The 7,482-nt window shown below is 36.4% G+C and overlaps 1 long non-coding RNA gene across 4 annotated transcripts in view; it reads right to left on the reverse strand.

Annotated features, from left to right (window-relative positions):
• Positions 1-223: 223 nt before the first annotated feature.
• Positions 224-7,482, reverse strand: part of LOC125221648 — a 12,853-nt gene continuing 5,594 nt past the window's right edge. For 3 of the 4 annotated variants that reach the window (XR_007176396.1, XR_007176399.1, XR_007176397.1), the window contains 2 exons: positions 732-808; positions 224-411 (listed from right to left, as the gene is read on the reverse strand). This is a non-coding gene — a long non-coding RNA (uncharacterized LOC125221648). Of the gene's footprint in view, positions 412-731; positions 815-7,482 lie in introns of all 4 variants that reach the window. The other variant, XR_007176398.1, reaches the window with a different exon arrangement.

The following is a 7,482-nucleotide window of genomic DNA, read 5'->3' on the forward strand; positions in this document are numbered from 1 at the left end:
ATTTTATTTTTAAAATTCAGAATTTAAATGGAAATAAGAAAAACGGAAACAATTTTATAAACTTAAAAGGAAAATCATCATTGACATATTTTTTTTTTTTATATATATAAAACAATTTAAAGAACACTAATAAGAATATTTTTCCAACATCTGAAACATGTGTATATAGATATCTAAACCAAAATGTATCACTATGTTAAAAATATAGATACTTCATCCAGTATTCCAACCAAAATAAAATATCCTGCTTAATCGGATTGAAACCTACATCATTCAAAATATAGTAGCATAAAAGTTATCAAGTTTACTCTCCAAACAATTCACTTTTACCCAAATACCAAAGGGTCTACTAGTCAAACATAGCGGCTGGGAGATTGTGGACCACGTTGAAAGCTGCCCCGTCATCGACTCCTTAACCCGAAAAACATTAAATAACGGGGGTGTGAGTATGCAAGCACACTCAGTGGGGAATACGTTGCAAGCAGTTATAACCAATTGTGTAATGAATCACAACATAATGAACCATCTCAATTTTGCTGACATCTATATGAGACTAGTCTCGGTCCCTCGTGGACCTGACCCCTCGTGGGCTATTGGTGGGCTATCAGCGACCCATATGATCCCTCGTGGATCTGACCCCTCGTGGGCCCATAAGCTCATATGAATGACGCACGACACAACAATGATTAAAACCATGTAACCACCACGCTTACAGATAAAGTAAACCCCACCTCGAAAGCAGAAATTCGAAATAACCTCCTGAAGCTTGGTTTAGGTTGTCCATCCTCGAGCCTTGGATGCGCCACCCCTAGCACTTAAGCATTTAAACTTAGTCTTTAAACTCTCAAACTTAGACTTGACAAATTAAACTCATTTTAAACTTGGAACAACTTAATCTTCTATTTTAAAACACATAACCGATCAAGCATAGCAAAATAACTTCCAAATAAAACAAGGAATCATAATCCACTTTTAAGCAATTCTTTTATCCAACAAAAAAATTAACATAAGCTTTAACACCTACACAATTTCATTCAACTCACAACACACTCCATTTTAATAAACTACAACAATAAATCCAAACAAACCATCAAGTATAAAAGCTGTCAACTACTCGTACGATCAACTGAAATAAACCACAAAACAATACAAAATGGTATTAGACAATTCCAAGAAAAATCACACATCCTCCCTACATCATTATTTAAAGCATATCTCAAGTTCATAATCATCTCACTCCAATAGATTACTCAAAAAGGAAATAACAAAATCATGTTTTTACGATTTTCAGTTACTAAACGTGGCAGGAAGCACTAACTTAGAAAAATCATTCCGATTGACTCGTAAGTCAAAAATCAACAAAACCAATTGCAAAAGAAACATATTACAGTTAGGTTTATGAGGATAAATTTTGAGCTTGAAATTCCATTTCGTTTAGGATATATGAATAATTTTCAAGAACCAGCCAGAAACTGGGCAATCCTTTTAGAAAATTCATAATAAATCCATATGAACTTGGTTGAAGCTGAATTTTGGTGACATTGTAGAAGACATCTAAGGATAACTTCTGGTAAAATATGAGCCGAAAATGAACTCTTTTGGTCTGTCAAATAATCCCCGAAACCTACTGTTTAAACAGTGTACTTATTGACAATCAAAAGCTTTACTCCAAAGTTCAATTCTTTAGTTCTAAAATAAAAGTATAGCTTCAAATGGACCAACAAAATCAAATTTAAGCACCCACTTTGTTCTAGGGTTTCAATAAATCATACTACTAACTAAAACAAAGTTCTAACTCAAGCTATCAATTTATACAATTCCACCTCAACAATCAAACAGAAAAAAATAGCTAAACTAATCAAAATAACTAAAATCCCCAATTTTAGACAAAAACATAAAAATTCTCACTTTTACACATTGACAACCAAAATCATAAAGCTTGTATTCAAATCCACAAATATCAACTTAGGAAGTGAGAGAATCCAGAGAGGAATTCAATTGCTACCTTAAATTGCAAGAAATGAGTTTGGGGAAACAAAGCTTGAACATTGAAATCTAATAATGGAGGTTGGAGAAGATGGAGAGGAAGAAGCTATGAGCAAGGAGGAGAGGGCCGATGGCCGGCGACCACGGCCGCCGGAGGAGCAGTAGATGGCGGTCTTGGGGAAATCCGTCTTCTTCGATTGCTGCTGTATGTGGGAGTTTAGTAGGTGTAATGTGTGTACAGAGAGGGTAGAGCTTGAGAGAGATATTTAGTGTGTGTATGTCGGTGCTAGAGTTGTGTAGCATAAGTGTGTGTAGAGTCTTCTAGATGAAACGTGTGATTGGATTTAGGAAAAGGATTTAGTTTCTCATTCCATTTTCTTTCTTCTTTTTTTTCATCAAGGCATAATACACACACAATTATATAATTTAAACATAATTAACACAGACACATAGAAGCAATATTAAATTATGAGAGACATTAATCAAAATCTCTATTTTTCTACTTTCCTTTCAAATCTCTTAAATCAATTTAATAAAAAAATAAACACTTAAACCTTAATAAATTTGCTAGGGCGAATCCTCGGTCTTAGTCGGACAACCTGTAAAACATTTTGAAAACAAACTCATTAGTTCAAAACCTTTACAATAATCAATTGACAAATTAAAATTCAAAAATCCTTTTGAAAATTCCAAACATATAATATTTTTATTTTTAAAAAGATACGGGGTATTACAAGTGAAATCATTTTCCTTTGCTGCCTAAACAAAATATAGGAACTTTTATTTTTCGAGGGCCAGTTTACAAAATTTTCTTGCCCTTCAATCTACTATTTCTCTCTCTCTCTCTTTTTCTGGGTCACGTTATAAGCGCCTGCCTTTTTTCTTTTTCTTCCTACTTTACCAGCCTGGTTGTGGCTATTTTTCTTATCCCCTTTTCCCAATTTGGTTAGTTGTTCCATTCTATCCCCTCACTCACATGGTATGGAGGCATGTGGCTTCGAAAGAAGAGGAATTAATAATGCATGCTCAAATTAGGTAACTAAGGGGTGCCCTTACAATGAGGCGGGTTCTTCTGGTTCAAAAAGAAAGAGGCCCAACTGGTTATTTCCTAATGCCTTTAGTCTTCACTAGCCTTGTCACTTCCCTCTCACATCAAGTGGTAGCCACTGTATATTTTTCTTTGTGTTTAGTAGAAAGTATTCTACTCTGGCTTATAACTCACTTTTAGAGGGCTTCACTGTTGGCTAAAATCTGGGCTTTACCATCGTTCTTACTTCGTCTAGATCGACTTCAACTCACTTTTTAAGAAAGAGGGGTCTCACAAATCAACATGCATTTTTTTCTTCGTTCACTCTTGCTAAGGGTTTTACGCCTTCTATTTTTGTCAGCTCATTCATGGTTTCAAAGGGTAACTTGGACTAAGGACTGATTCGACATGCTTCGCTTATATGACTCACTCCTTACTAACTGACCTAACAACTAATCAAGTTATGATTCGGCATGCTTTGTTTAGCTGATCAAGTTGACTAAACAGGTAGGGAAGGTAAACACAAGTAAGTCAAGTCATGCTTTTGTCGAAATACTCCGCACTACTCCCCACCTCTCACTTTATCCTAGCTTGCCCTCAAGCTAGCCGGATAAAGTGGAAAAAGAGGAGTGAGTGCGGCAAATATAAACATCCTAAAAACAAAAAACTGAGCTAACAAATACAAATTTCTCACACTTAGACCGAGCATCGGACTAAGTGGGAGACTGCAACACATGAAACACAGAAACACAACAAAGACACAACCTTCTCACACTTAGACTGGGGAGCAGGCTAAGTGTGAGGAAAACACCCAAAACACGTATATATACGAAACTTCTCACACTTAGACTGGGCACCAGGCTAAGTGTATGGAAAACAAAAAGAAACAAAAACTAAAACAGAAATCTAAATTACTTGGTCATTGGGGGGGGGGGGGGGGTCATCTCCATGGGTGATCTCTTCTGAAGTCAGCTGTTCTGGGTGGGAATCCTCTCTTCCCGCCGGCCACTTGCTGCCTGAGCCATAAGTGACACCATCCCTCGCACCGCAAAGAATGTTGTCCTTACATCCTCATGGCATGTTCTCTGTACTTCAGTTTTGGATGTTAGCAGTTGTGTCTGGGCCTCAGATTGCAGGGCTACTCTTTCGGTATGCAGGGCTATCCTCTCAACCAGCCCCTCCATCCTGGCCCTCCACTCATCCTGATGTCCCATCAGCTCCACAAGGCTGGTGTGTTCGGGGGACACTTCAGGTGCAGCTGATGTCGAAGATACGACAGTTTCATCCTTCGTGTACAGAGTAGATGGGGCAGTTTCAGCCCCTCTCTATCTCAGTTGCCACCACCTCCACTATCTTTGTTTTGCTCTTCTTCTTGTTAGCTCCTATCGGTTGTGCTATTGGTCTCTTTACCTCATAGAATTTAACGATACCACCTTTCTTTTTCACGACATCGACATTCAAAGGAATTGTGACCCAACTAGTTCTGGGTTGGGGTAGTAGTTCATTTTGTGTATCTTCTCCACTATGGTCGTCGCTCAGGTTTCTGGAGGCTCTGCTGGAAATTGACTGACAGGTGCGGGCGAGCCAATATCCTAAATGCACCTTTCTCTTCTTCATCATATACCACAGGAAATATAGCTCAGCTTCTTTAATGGAGGCGAAGGTCTTGGCCTGGCATAACAGATTCACGTCCAAAAAGACTTGAGCTAGGCGGAGGAAAGAATTCTGATGCATTCGGTCATGGACTCTATTGGTTTGTAAGCCTTGGTGCCTCTTGGGACCATCTCTACCCACCTCCTGCTCCGCAGTGTACAGGCCGAGCCTGACTAACCACTCTCTGATTGAGGCTGTCAAATTATGCGGGTAGGTTCGTTATCGTGTCAACCCATTATCGACCCAACCCAATCGTGTCCCAACCCAAAATCATCAGGTTCTTATCATGTCCCGACCCAACGGGTTCTTATCGTGTCCCAACCCAAAATCATCGTGTTACCGTGTACCCAAAAAAAAGTCAACTCTCTGTTAATGATAGTAAGTTAGCTTTGACACGACACGATAACGACAAAACATGATGTAATTATACGATTTAAACATATAATACCTGATAAAATAATAAATTACCAAATTAAATTAATTATTTTCTTAAAGTATAGGACTACTAAATCTATATAATAAAATCATATAATTATAAGAAATTATTTTTTAATTAAATCTAAGCATAATATTTTCTTATAATTAATAAAAAATTAATTAATATATTTTAATTAATAAAATTAAAGTATAATATTAATTAATTAATTAAAATTAAATTATAATATTTTTTTAATTAATTAAAATTAAATTTTAATATTTTTAATCAACAAAAATAACTAAAAATTAAAGTTTAATATATTTTTAATTAATAATAAATAAATTTTTTTCTTGACGTGTAACCCAAACACGAACCGACCCAACCCGTTATCTTCGTGTTCTTATTGGGTCGACCCTATAAGGACCCAAATCCTGAACGTGCGTGTTCGTGTCTGTTAATTTTGTGCGGGTCCTTGTCGTGTTATCGTGTCGTATCAAAAATTGTCAGCCCTATCTCTGATGCTCATCCTCCTTTCCTTCGTGAATATCCTGAAGCTGATAGATTCAGCCCCCACATCAGGGGCGTATGTGTAATGCCCCACTTTTTCAAACCCTAATTTTCGGGTTATAAAATTTTTGCATTAAATGCCTTAAATGCTATGATATGTGAATTATTTGATGAGTGATTAATTGCATAGTGTCTTTGTGACCTAATTGCGTATGAGAATGGAGTTTGAGTTGAATAGTCAACTTGTTGAAATGTTGACGTGGCTATGGAATAGTCAAAGATGTAGAAAAATGATGTGGCCGTTGAAAGGTCAATACGTTGAGAAAATGGAGTGGAAGTGAAGAGATGATTGATCTGAATATGTGAATATTTGATGCGGAGTAATATAATTGTGGGGAATTATTTTCCTAAGGGATGAGTGAGAATTAAATAGAAGCATTATTGAAATATGTGGAATTTTCGGCCATCATGATTTATTGGAGAAGAAATCCTATTTTTTTTCTTGGATTTAATTATTTGTTCGGGATAATTATCCAAATTAAATCCAAAGTCCAAATACTCTATAATTCCTACATGGAATTTTTGAAATTTTCACCTTTGTTATTCATGAGATTTTCGAAAATCTCATCTAGAAAGGAGGGAGGATTTATTTGTTATTTTATTGATTCCTTATTTATTCTATTCCATGAATAAATATAAATATGCTAAAATATCCTAGCATATCTTGCCAAATCTAAGAAGATCTTACCATATCCTAATTAAATTAGGATTTGAATTTAATTCTTTGTGGAGAGAAGTAAATTAACGCCACTTCTCCTTTTAATTTGGGGAGTATTTTATTTTATTCTGCTCCGTGAAATATTCAAATTAAATCATAGGCTACTTATTTAAGCCTAATTTTCGAAAATCCTCTTACTTCTCAACAAATTTAACGCCACTTCCCCATATTCTCTACCAAATCTTCCAAATCTTTATTTATTTAATTATTGGGATATTATTATTTGTGACTCTATAAATAGGAGAGAAACCCTAACCCTAGAGATCACAAAACCGGCGCCTCCCACTCCCAAAAATTTCGAAATCTTCTCTCCCACTTTCTCCAAGTTTTCTTCAAGTTTTCTTCAAGATTTCTTCATCAATTGAGAAGAATTCAAGTGAAATTCAAGAGATTATTGAAGAATCAAGACTAATTCCTTGTTTCTACCGTTCGTTCTTTTGGAAAAGGTACTTTAATTATTGATCTTCTCTTCTCCTACCGATTAATCGGTATTCTTGAGTCCACATGCATTTAGATGAGTGACGGGGAAATAAATTGATGAGATTTGGGATGCATGGATGTGTGTGTGTTTTTGACCGTGTGTGTGTGTGTGCACGCCTCGGTCGGCGTGCACAAGTGTGATGATCGTGTGCGTATGTTGTGTGTGTGGAACACTCATGCGTGACACGATTTAATGGTGAATTTGGAGTTGTTATTTGAATAAAAATGATATGCTAACCATACTTTGATTTTGATTGATGATTTTGAAAATAATCGATGGGAAAAAGGGAAACGTGAGATCATGCATGATTTGAAATCCATGATTGAAACTGATTTGTGATATGCCTAATTTAAAGGTGATACTTCGCGCTCTCAGCGTGATAAACGAGGAGAAAAGAATTCTATCGAGCTAAACCTACGAGGTGGGATTTCTTTTAATATAAGGACATTGTCCTAAACTGACATTGATGAGAATGAAAGATGTGTTATCATGCCTTAATTTGTTTTGTCGTGCCTATCCCTCGTGGCTATGCCACTATTGTTATAATCGAATTCGGATCCTTGTAGAGCCGCAAACTCTACTTGGGTTAGTGTACACCAATGTTAGACCGAGAGTCAGCGTACGGGTTGGCC

The sequence above is a fragment of the Salvia hispanica genome, chromosome 4, assembly GCF_023119035.1.
Source record: "Salvia hispanica cultivar TCC Black 2014 chromosome 4, UniMelb_Shisp_WGS_1.0, whole genome shotgun sequence".
Lineage (NCBI taxonomy): Eukaryota > Viridiplantae > Streptophyta > Magnoliopsida > Lamiales > Lamiaceae > Salvia > Salvia hispanica.